Source organism: Arachis duranensis, chromosome 9 (genome assembly GCF_000817695.3).
Source record: "Arachis duranensis cultivar V14167 chromosome 9, aradu.V14167.gnm2.J7QH, whole genome shotgun sequence".
In the NCBI taxonomy this organism is placed as follows: Eukaryota; Viridiplantae; Streptophyta; class Magnoliopsida; order Fabales; family Fabaceae; genus Arachis; species Arachis duranensis.
Window position 1 is genome coordinate 12,935,341 of NC_029780.3, and position 12,747 is coordinate 12,948,087.

A 12,747-nucleotide genomic window follows, 5' to 3' on the forward strand; every position below is an offset into this window, starting at 1 on the left:
CGGTGAGGAGTGGGAGGAGGGGTTACAGTGGAGAGGGAGTGGGGTGAGGGGTGGGAGGGGGGTTACGGTGAGGGAGGGTGGTGGTGGTGGTGGTAGGAGAATGATGATGATGAGGGTATTTTGGTCCAAAAATTCGGAAAAGGATGATTTTAAAGCGTTTTTAAACGTTGAGGATGATTTTAATAAAATAAAAAGATCGGAGACGATTTTGATTTCAACCCCAAACCTTGGGGACGAAAAAAGTACTTATCCCTAAAATTTAAATATAATAGGACACAAATCTTTTAATTTATTTACTAGTTAAGCTCATACCAAAATATACAAATAATAAATTATTAAAATATCATATTACTTTCTTAAAAAATTACCACCCATAGTAGAATTAAACTAAATTAGTCATTCCAATCAAAGTAACTAAAAATTGATCACTCGGTCAATCCAGTTCACATAAAATATCTTTTGACAACAAATATGCTAAAAAATAAAAAATATATGCTAAAGGACTGGTTAACTGATTAAACCAATATAATTTTTAGCGATTAACCGGTTTAATATAATAAAATATAAAAAAAACATTTTTTAGAAAAAGATATATTTATATATAAATATATTATTTTATTATATCTAGTTCAAATTCGATTGAATCTTGGTTGAACTTTTAAACTTTTGAACCTCTAACTCTATCGAATCGATTTTCAGAATCTTGTTACCACCACCAACACTTTGAGACCACTATCTCAACCAAACATCATAAAAAATTTTAACCTAATAACAAATTCAATCCAACCAATCAACACACGATCACTTTAACAAAACTTAAATCAAAATTGAAATAATTAAAAAATAACATTATACAAAATAAAAAATAACCAGAAAGAGATTTGGCGATGTAAGAGGTAAATGTGGAGGAAGATATCAAAGGAAAAGAGAGGCAGAGGACAAAGAAAAAGGAAGGCGGATTTGTAATAGAGCTGTAGGCGGAAGAAGGAGAGATCGAGGAAAAAGAGGCACGAATCTAGAAGCGCATAACGTAAACTTGATAGATGCGGCGAGAAGCATGGCAATTACGGCAAAGGCAACAAAGATAGCAAAGGAACAGTCATGAAGGGAACAAAAAGAGGGAGGGAGGGGGAAAGGGAGGAAGGAAGGGAGGAGAAAAGATAACGGTGGTTTGGATGGCAGAAAAGGATGAGAACTAGTATAACGATCCGATTTTCAGTACGTCATGATCACACTGAAAATCAAGCGCTACTCACTTGCTTCCCTAAAACTTAACTAATAATTAATATGAAGCTGTAACACACATTGTAAGAACTGGCGTTTTTACTAATAAAATTATTTAAATGCCCAAATTAAATTCCGGAAAGTTAGGATGAGAATTTGGGGATTTAAATATGAATTTTGAACTCAGTAGGTCCTTCTGAGTCAGAAAATGTGTTTTTTTGCGAAAAACCGTAAAAAACTGTGAACCGGTAATCGAACCGGTTGAACCGGTCCAAGTTTGTCCGGTACTGTGTGAGAAACAGTGAGAATGGTCAAACCTCTTAGGAATATATTAGAAATAGAAAACCGGATGTCAGTGTTAAAGATTTGGCCCAAGTTAGGCCGAACGGGTTAAAAACGCTAGCAGGTTGAACCGGACCCAAGTTGGGCCCAAGTCCAACATACATAAGGGCTCATTAATGAACCCATTCATCATTAAACACACACACACACTTCAGAAATTGAGAGGAGAAGAGAAAGAATAAGAAATACTATTCACCCCTCTCTTCTTTTCGCAATATCTTAAGCTACAGAGCTTCAATCGCCGCACCGTTTGAGGCTACGCGTTCCTTAGGACGAGCTCTACAAAACCCACCCAAAAAGTAGTAAGGTAACCACGAAATCTTTTCTGTTCCTCCCTTCAAAGTTTCAAAAATCTAGGGTTTTGGGTTAAGTGAGATTTTGTGATTTTGGAAGTTTAGGTTTGCTCTAATCCTTGCTTAGCCTTGGATTTTGGCCATCAAATATGTTGGGAGAGGTAAGAGATACTAAACCCTTGTGAAATTTGATTTATGTTATGTCCTAGGTTGATTTGTGGTGATTTATATGTGTATAGTTTGATTATTGTATAATTGGGAGCTTTTGGAGCTTATTTGTGCTTGTTGGAGTGGAATTGAAAGCTTGGTTTGGAGTTGAGAGCTTGCTGTGCTCATTTGCAGGTTAAAGGCATATTGGAAATCGGCCAAGGTATGATTTCAGTTTCCTCTATGTAGTATATAATATTCATGGACACTTAGGCTAGTGACCCATAGGATAGGTTTGAAATTAAATGGTTGTTGAGTTGTTAAACGATGGTATGTGGTGATTTATAAGGAATTAATAATTTTTGAGTTTGATTAAGATGAACGATGGTAATATGATAATGATGGTTGATTGTGTAAATTGAAAAGTCATGGTGATGATATAAGTGATGTTGAAATTGATGATTTGGTAGTGTGGTTGTGAAAATGTGATATATTGATGTTGATGTTGAAGATGATGAGATGTGAGTAGAAATGTGGTAAGTTTGGTGTAATATGATATAAAGGGTGATATTTGATGAAAAATTAGAGTTTGGAATGGTTTGGTATTGTTTTGGTTGGTTTGAGATATGAAAGTTGGAAAATTTGGTAATTTGGGAACTTTTGGTAAAAGTGGATTTTTAGTGAACTTTGTCTGATCATAACTTTTGCTTCGGTTTTCAAAATCTTATGAAACTTGTCTAGAATTAAAGATCTTTGAAAACCCTTTAAATCGATATAAAGTTTGTAAAATTTAGAATTTTGTAGAAAAAGTTATGATCATTCAAAGTTTGTGGTAAAAATCTGAAATTCTGCAAAGTTGCAGAATTTCAGGATTTTTTGATATGCCCGCACGCACAGCCTTCTGCGCACGCACAACCCTGCGAAAATTCTATTTTGTGCGGACGCACAGACCTGTGCATACGCACAGGCAGGGGAAAGGGCTCTGGTAGCAGTGCTAGCATAGGTTGGGCGCGCGCACATCAATGAAGAATTTCGACCTATGCGGACGCACAGCCCTGTGCTCTCGCACAAGTCGGGAAGGGACGTCTGTTAGGGGCGCTCGCACAGCTTGTGCAAGTGAACAGACTCTATAAATTTTAGTACCTGTATGTCCGTACAACCCTGTGCGTACGCACACTTTCAAAATCTTCCTGTGTACGCACGCACACCCCTGTGCGGACGCACACGACCTGTTTTATAATTTAAAATTTGTTTTCAACTATTTCACCTTCTCAACAAGGTTGTAAGCTTCTATAACACCATTTAAGGCTTTTGGGGCTTATTTTGGGTAATAAATATGGGGATGATCCTAGGAGAGTTTGAGTTGGAATTATTTGAAAGGGTTAGAGGACGAAGGCTTAGGTTTCTGGTGTACTGAAGATGGGTTTGGTAGAGTGTGAAGGGAGAAAGATGTATGAATCCGAGATTTTGACGAATTAGTGAGTTTGGAATAGAAAGTCGTGGATGGATGACGATTGTGATGAGTTGGAAAGTTTGGAAATGAATGACTACGATTGAGGGGATGAGAATGAGTGGAAGTGTGCTATGAGGAGTGGCCTCTGAGTTTGATTACGTAATTATGATATGTGTTGTTATCCGTCGTAGGGGCTGTGGCAGTATCCCGCCTACGTTCAGATGTCAGGCTTGGCGTTAAGCTTCTTACTCATTTTGATTGCTCCAGAGGAAGGTGGTAGGGCACGCATCCCTCGGAATATTTCCCTCTGAAAGGAGAAGGTGGTAGGGCACTCTCCCTTGGAATTTTCCTCCTGAGCATGGGTTTCTCTCTGATTGCAAGGTGGTTGGGTACTAACCCACAGAATCATGCGACAACCAGAGGAAGGTGGTAGCGCATGCTCCCTCGGAATATTCCCCTCTGAAAGGAGAAGGTGGTAGGGCACTCTCCCTCGGAATTTTCCTCCTTATGCACAATAGAGAAACTAATTCGGGAGTTGTCGACCGGATTTGCTGTCGGGTTTGGCACAATAATCGACATGTGATATCACAGCCAATAAGACAGACATTCATCATATGCATCTCATATATGTTTGCTTGCGTTGACTACTTGAGTTTGCCTACTTGTATAATATGCCTACTTGCTTTTTGAATTACTTGCTACATACTTGAATATTACTTGTGTTTCCTTGCTTGTATTACCTGTGTTTGTCTGGTTTGAAGGCTGTGAGACAAAGGTGTTTGGTTAGAGTAGAAAATCCTTTAAAAATAGATTACCCTTTTGATATACTAAGGTTTTAAGTTTTGTTAAGGTTTTACATATTATGCTTTATTGTTTAGACTGCTTTAAGCTTGAACTCTTGTGATGGATATGGAGTCTAGGATTGCCTTTGGCATCCCGGGGTCTTATATCCTACATCACTGGCACTATTACCATACTGAGAACCTCCGGTTCTCATACCATATTTCTGTTGTATTTTTCAGATGCAGGTCGCGACCCACTTCGGTGAGTTGTCTGATTGGTGACAAGAGTGGAGGATTTGGACACTTCTTTTTTAGTTCTTTGATTTCTTTAGAACATGTCTCTCACTTTCGTATTTTATTTTTCCTAGAGGCTTGTATTTGAGAGAACAAAACTTGTATAAGCTGTTTTTACTATCTGGTTTCATATATGGTCTGTATATGGCTGGCCGGCTTAAACTCTGTGAGCCGTGGCTAGTTTCTTATGATGTTACACTATAATTCCATTATTCTGTTTATATCACACCTGTTCTTGTGCTTTAAGTTAGACGTTTTGTTAGTATGTTTTACGCTTTTCAAATCCTGTTTTTGAGCTATATCCTTCATCAGGCTTCTAGATATTATTAATTCCTTCTATATGTTATATGTATAAGCTTAGGAATGTCATAACCTTTGATCAACCTTTGCCTTACGACGCGTGGTAAGGCTTAGGCTAATTGGGGTGTTACACACACACACACTTTGGATCCCGGTCCATTTAGGAAACCCCTAAACTGGTACTCAAACTAGCTTAGCAAGACTAACCATACCTAATCTCTCGGAGCTTCTAATCAAAAGTGAAAGACTAAACACAAAAGCTAAGCTAAACTGAACCGTACCCTACATGAGATCCGACCCGAACCGTCAGTCGTTGGCGAACAGCCAGGGGGCGTCAGGGTCAAAAAGAGGAGCGCTAATCGGATGTTGAAACGGATGATCACGTACCACGTACATGCATACTCGAGGCTCCACGGCTACAACGTAGAAACTAGGATATATCGGATCCTCGTATATATATAGATGGTCATGCTCGAAGAAGATCGCTCCCATCTCCATCTGAAGGGGGAAGAGCAGAGGTAAGAGCTGGAGAGTTCTTAGTAGAGTCCAGGTAGTTAGTTAAGTTCGTTTTAATCCTATATCCAGTCAACAGCAACAACCGAATCATGCAACAAACATAATAACTAAAGAGCATAGAGAGAAACAAACACAACACATACACAATCATAAAAACCGGAAGTCATAGAAAATATGTGCAAACAATTATGATGCTTGTCTATTCCCTAATGCAGGTAATGAGCTCATCCGTCGGTTTTGACCCGCTTCCGACTTAACTTGGCAACCTTTGTCTGAGTTTGGCTACAGTGCCATAACCTCTATAAGCAACCTCTGTCTTACAGGTGAGGCTCTCTCTAGCTAATGTATGCATTGATAACCTCTATAAGCAACCTCTGTCTTACAGGTGCGACCATCCCCTGGATTGGCTGATGCATCTCTGGAAAACAAATTTCGGTAGACTCATCACCATATTTCTGCTCGTTTTAGGTAGGTAAACAATCATCTCATCTCGTTCTTAGTACCAAACAATATCTTTACTTATCTCCTTTTCTTTTTGTTCTCTTTTATTTCTTTTTTGTGCTCTGCTCTCCTGTGATAGAGATTCATTATATTCTTTTCTTTCTTCATTCTTGAACTTTTTATTTTTTTGCTTTCAATATCACAAATCATCTTCACTTTCTTCCCCATATTTTCCTAAATATTTTATAAAGAGTGAGTCATAAGATTCTTTAATCAAGTCGATGTTCTCTAAAGCTTTTAAGATTACTCTGTTTGCTCTTCTTTGACTTATGATAATATTAACAATATCTTTACTAAATAATATTCTTCATAGAAGGATAACAATAATATATATAAGATAATTTAAATGATAAATAAATATTGTTTATATCTTTTCTTAAAAACTTAGTTTCGTAAAGCTTTTATTTTTAAACTCCTATTAACTACGTTTTAAACTTCAAATTTTAATATTTAATATTTTATTTTTAACTCAATATTTTTATAAAATGATGTTTAAAACTTCACTTATCTCAATATTTATAAAAGTAACCCTGACTTTTAATAAAATATCCATTTTACTCCTATTCTTTATTTAGTATTCAAAATACCCAAAAACTTATATAATTGCATATTTTACCTCGATTATTTTTATAAACAAATATAATGTTAACTTTCAAAAATAAAATTTAAATATTAATCTTCCTCTTATACCAAAAGCGAACCCTTAGCCTTTGTCTTTTAAAATTTTACTTATATTTTAATCCGTTTTCGAATTTTTCAGTTACCGATTCTTCGTAACTTTTGATATAATCTCTCGGCCACTAAATCTCACCAATTTTATTCAAAAACTAACACAATGACAACCCCAAATCAACCTCATCATCATGGTTTGGAAAACACCAACATGACCGAACCACAAGCTTAAACACATATAACAATATATCAACAAAATTCAATATAAAGTCAATCAAACTCCGTCAATAACCAATCATAACAACAATTCACTTATCCAACACAAATTTAATCGATGACAACTTATTGAAACCCTACCTCTGTACGAAATCAAAATACTCGAAACTCTAGAAAAATTTTCTGACCAAGCAACTGAAGAAGAAAACATCAGAAATCGATTCTTTTGTCAAGAACGCCAAAGGGCCGAAACTTTAAAGGGAAAGGTAGCTATGTCACTGTCAACTTCTACCGAACAAAAATTGACACCAACACGTAGAAGAAAAAGATACAAACACTTTAATTGAATTAGATTTTTTATTAGAGTTACGGATCGCAAGAAATTGAAGCCGAAAGGTTGGAGGTTTTCATGGTTTCTCTCTTTCTCCCTCGGTCACTTCTTTCTCTTAGTTCAATTCGATGGTGAAGAAAGAAACAAATGAAGCATACGGTGATGATTAGTAATGATGATGGTGATTAATAGAAATAAGGAACATGTGTGTATTTTTGTGTTCAATTTTTAACTAAATGTAACAGATTTATTTATTCTATCACTACTCAATACATAAGTATTTTTTCCTAATTCTTCATAGTTTGCATAAGTATCATTGCTTTTTAAAACATTAATTTTGATGAGCACGTCTTAGAATTGGCTATAGAAATCCTATCTCACAGAACATTGTATTTTATTCAACTTCATAAATTATGCAACAACAAATACAACTTAAAAATATAAACAACACAATTAAGAAGATAAACATAAATAAGAACCAAAACCAATATAATTTATGTATATAAAAAAATTCTTTCAACGCATTAAAATTTAAGGAATGGAGCAATTGAAATTGAACCGTATAAGATTTTATAGATTTTTTCATGTATTACAACAAAAGTATATTATTATTCAAATGCATAAAATTAGATCTTCTAACAATAAGATAAATAAGAGTCAAAATTGAGAAAAATCACATCAGTAATCGAAAGAATAAAAATTGCTTTAGTTTCATACTTGAACCTAAAAGAAATATCTGGTTTCCTAATAAATTAAAAAATGTTATCAGTAAGACATAATAATAACACACACAAAAAAATTCATACACATACGCAAGTCGCAAATTTATTGACCTAAGATCTCAAATGCAAGTAATTCTCCTGACACAACCAACTCCATCAATTCCAATAACTCCACCGCAAACAACACTTTGAAATCAATGTACTCGGATACCGATATAAAAAGGAAAAAAAGAACAGTTAATTCATATATACAGAAAAGATATCCAAAAACACCTAATAAATTACAAATGATCAGATATAGTTGATATAAGACCAAATGAATAGGACAAAATATTTACCTTAATTCTTTGGGAGAGCTGCTTCTCCCAAACTATTTGTTAGAAATGCATGTATCAATTCCAGAAGTCATATGCTAAAAATTCTTAATTAGAATATAAACACCACTCTTTACTAATAAAGTTACAACTGAAATTGTAGGTTACTCAAATAAAAGGAAATATCTGAATTTAGAAGTTCAGCGAGTAAAATGTTAACAGAATGTCTAAATCCAGCCAACTTACAACAACCCAATTCAAGAAAACTACAATACCATATCTTTAACACAAAGAAACTAAATCACACATTGTAACCGAACATTCTAGGCAAATTATATTAGCAACAATAGAATCTAATCCTAAATATTCATAGATAACGATGCCTCCTCATTATCATTCCAAGTTTCATCTATACTCCTGAAAAAGGCGTCTTTAAGTTTTTGCTTCGTAGGTCTTGGTACATCACGGTATGGGGATGTCAATCTCTTGTTGCAAACAATTTCATTCACCACACGAACAGATTTGTGCTAAGAAATAAGACAATAAAAATAAAATCTGTTAAATTTACTCAAATTTAATAAAAGAAGAAATACTTAAGCAATAAAGAATCAGTTCTATAAAAACGAAATATCAAGGAATAATGGTCGGAAATACAACATAGAGATAAAAACTTATAGTAAGTAATATTGAACCGAAAATATGTGTAACAGGGTCTTCAATAGAAGCCACATTTGAAGCCAAAACAATAGCACGCTAATTATACATGTTTTGATAGAAAAGACAATATCAATGTTACGCATAATACTAAAAAAGTGAATAAACACTTATTAAAAAATAACTTGGAAGTCAATAGAGGAAACTAAACTAACCACATTCAAAACACGATTCTCAACACGTTCAATCAGTTTTAACATAAACTCATGTGTAGAAACTTTAAAAATATTATACACAGGGCATATTGTGTCATTCTCAACAGGCTGAGGATCAACCATGAATATCAATTTTTTCTTATTAATTTGTACAAAAAATTGGATGCATCCAAGTGAAATTGTTCATTCTGATAATAGAAGAATAGAGAAATCAGTATCTGAATATACAGAGGAAAAAAAAGAATAGAATATCAAACCCAAAAAATCAAAGACACAAAAAGAAAACAAAATAAAGAGTAGTAACGATACACATGACGTATCTTTAAGATACAAATTAAGAAAACCATCAATTGAATCACACCAGAGAGAATTTTACAGAATTTTTCACTTTTAACCACAACAGTTTTTTTACATTAAATGAATAAAGATATATCATTTAACACGTAAAAGTATAAGAGATAAAGAGTTCCAGTCTAGAGCACATGGTGAAAAAAAAAAGGTAGAACAGCAACATTATTAATTTATTCAATTAAATCCCCAATAAAAAATACAACATCAATAATTCAAAGATTAGAAACTAACTTAGTATCATAAATGAAATTAAAATAAATGTCTTATTTTCTAATAAAGTTAAGAATGTGACCTGCAAGACATAAAAATATTTTTACAATAAAAATACCAGTAACAAAAAAAACATACACACACAACCAACTCCTAAATATATTTCGATTCCGAGAGAAACAACTCAATCATCAGTTTTAGATTACAAACAATAAATAACTAAATGTTAAACATATCCAAATAAAATTCAAGTGGTGTATAATAACACAGCTAAGGATAAACTCCTCACTAATTTTATTTCAATATTAGCTGTAAAAAATACAGATTTTCAATATTACTTATAGCACCATATGAAATAAATGAGTTCTTATCAACCCGACATCTAAATAGTTCACAATGTTTAGATAAATTATACGCATCAATGTAACAAATAAATAATAAATTAATCTCGTTTAGAAGTAACTCGTGAAGAAGTTAACCAAGATAAAAGAGTCATCATCTCTTAAAATCTCAGAAAATTTTCGTCCCATTAAGTGTTGCACATCTCCATCATGGAGAATTAATGCATTGCAACCACCAGCGTGAGTAACAAAATAATAGTAAAAATATTTTAAAATAATCCAAAATGTCCTAAACTAACCCAAAAATCTAATAATTAAACAATATATAAATAGAAATGAACATAGTTGAAAAGATAACCTCAAAACTCCATCAGAACAATGTGTCAAGCAAAGGTGATAAAAGAGCTTAGATTGGTCTGTATCTATTTTTTTCACCACACAAATAAATTGAGTACCACCAATTTCTATCATTAGAGATAGATGTAATTGTATCAGCCAACAGAACACAATGATCCTACAATTTGTTGTATTTTATGATCCAAAAGAAACAAAAGAAACATGAGAATGAAAAAGTGTAATTCCTCTGTCTTTAGTGAGCAAGGCAAACAAAATATTAGAAAGCAAGGAGTTTCAGCAGAAGTACAAAAGAAGAATCTAAACCAGCAGTATCTATCCAAGATCTTTCCGAAAAACAAAGCAAGGTTTGCACCATCTATGTAAAATGTTCCTCTCGTTCTAACTTCTAACCGTCTCTCTTAAGACAAAAAGAAACAAAAAATTCCTTTTTTTATTAATTATTCTAATACAATATTTTGTATTAAGAGAAAAAATCGTCGGTCTATTCTTCAATATTGAGAACGCAATTAGCAACATCATAAAATTGGATGGCGGTGCATGCAGATAGGAATGATGGCAACATGTAAAAATCTGAATCTGATTGAAACTTGATTTGCATGTGTATAAAAAAATTGAACATCAAGTAACACTCAGTTGGTACATGACATAGAAACTTATTATTCTAGATTAGTAAAATTGTGAGTCCTCTTACCTCACATTTTGGAACAAATCCTTCAAATTAAATGATCAAACTCTATTTTGATATTAGTATAAAAAAAAAGTTAATTTCGTAGAGATATTGGCAAACAAAAATAATTTTAAGTAATTAAAAATAAATATCCATCAAAAGAATAGTTGATATTTAACCCAACTCAACAAAAAATAATTCTTAATAATTTTATTATTTTAGTAGTTTTTATATAACTTTTACGTAGTTGTTTTGAAAATAAATTCTTCGAAATCAAATAAAAGATATATTAGCATAAGATTTATAAAATAACTGTACTCATTAATAAGTTATTATGTACCAAAAGTTTTCTTAATTTTTTAACCTCATTAATTATAATTATTGTTTAGATAACCATTTTTGATATGTCATATTTTATCAAGCTTAGCTTAGGTTGAAGTAACTTATGTCATTGGCTAATTGTAGATTTTTCAATTCAGATTTCTTTACCACTCTATTCATTTATCACAGGAATTGAAATTAACTATAGTTTCTACAATTTGTATATGAATTTAAAATAATCATCGGATAATCATATTCCATTAATGATGTTTGTTGTCTATATGTTACTATCGTAGCCAGCATTTTTTGTGTTTTTTTTTGTTCTTATACAGCTTAAATATATCAATGAAAGATGACTATTTACTTAAGTCAGCACGAGCTTATTTCTTACAAAGCAAATAATCGAAGTCTCACTAACTTATGATGGTGCTGTTATATGCTCTCAGGAGGTTTATGGCAACCCAAGAACATTGAATCAAAGGAAAAGAAGCAACTCTAAAGTTTCGACTATACGACGAGCAAGTATCCAAATATAAGTAATATTATGTCATGTATCGTAAATAGCATGTGAGTTGCAGCATTTAATTTGAACTGTAACATATAATATAGGGAGACAGAGCTCTATCACCGTGTTTTGAAGCAATTTATCAGCACGAATTAGGGTCCTTATGCTACGTAATTGATGAGTGGGATAATTGCTTAGTGTTGGATATAGAAAGTAAAAATAAACAGAAGGCCATAACTAATGGTTCCTCCCAGCTAAGTAGGGATTTTTATTTTTTCGGGAGAGGGAATACTATACAGTTTACTTATGCAGGTTTTGGGATAGTTTTCATTTCACTTTTCAATGAAATGAACCAACCAATTAAAATTTTTTCTGATAAAAGCTTTTATGTGGGGGACCGATTGGACCAAAATACACTGCATAATGTAAAAAGAGCATTTCGTCTAGATTACACCAGCAACAGTGACGCCTCTTCACCTGATGTTATGATACTGTCCGGGTCTGAGCCAACAGAACTTCAAGACTCATCAGATGAGGATGAAGATTCAACAATGGAGAGTAATAACCCTAACAATCCAATAATTATGTGTAATGAAAGCAATTCAACCATTGAGTTGAGCGAAGACAGTTCTGAAAGAGAAAAAATACCTGACAATAGGTAATATGACACTTAATTTATGTATTTATCTATAAATTTTATTTCTAGATAACATTGAGATAAATTTTAGGATGGAGACTAACAATTTAAACTATCGTCAAGCAGGTACAATCCACAGGTTTCCTATAAGCAGACATTGACACGTGCTGACGTGACCGGAAATAGATTGGTAAGTTGATTCTAAATAATTCATATCAATTTTATGCAAACACATCAAATTCTGATTATCCATTTACGATACATAACCTTAATAATTTCTCCCAAAACACTAACAATGCTTCATTTTTTGCAGTACTTGGGTGCTAGTTTTGCTACACATCTCACTCCATTTGGACATGGTTCAATTTGGTAAATCGCTGGT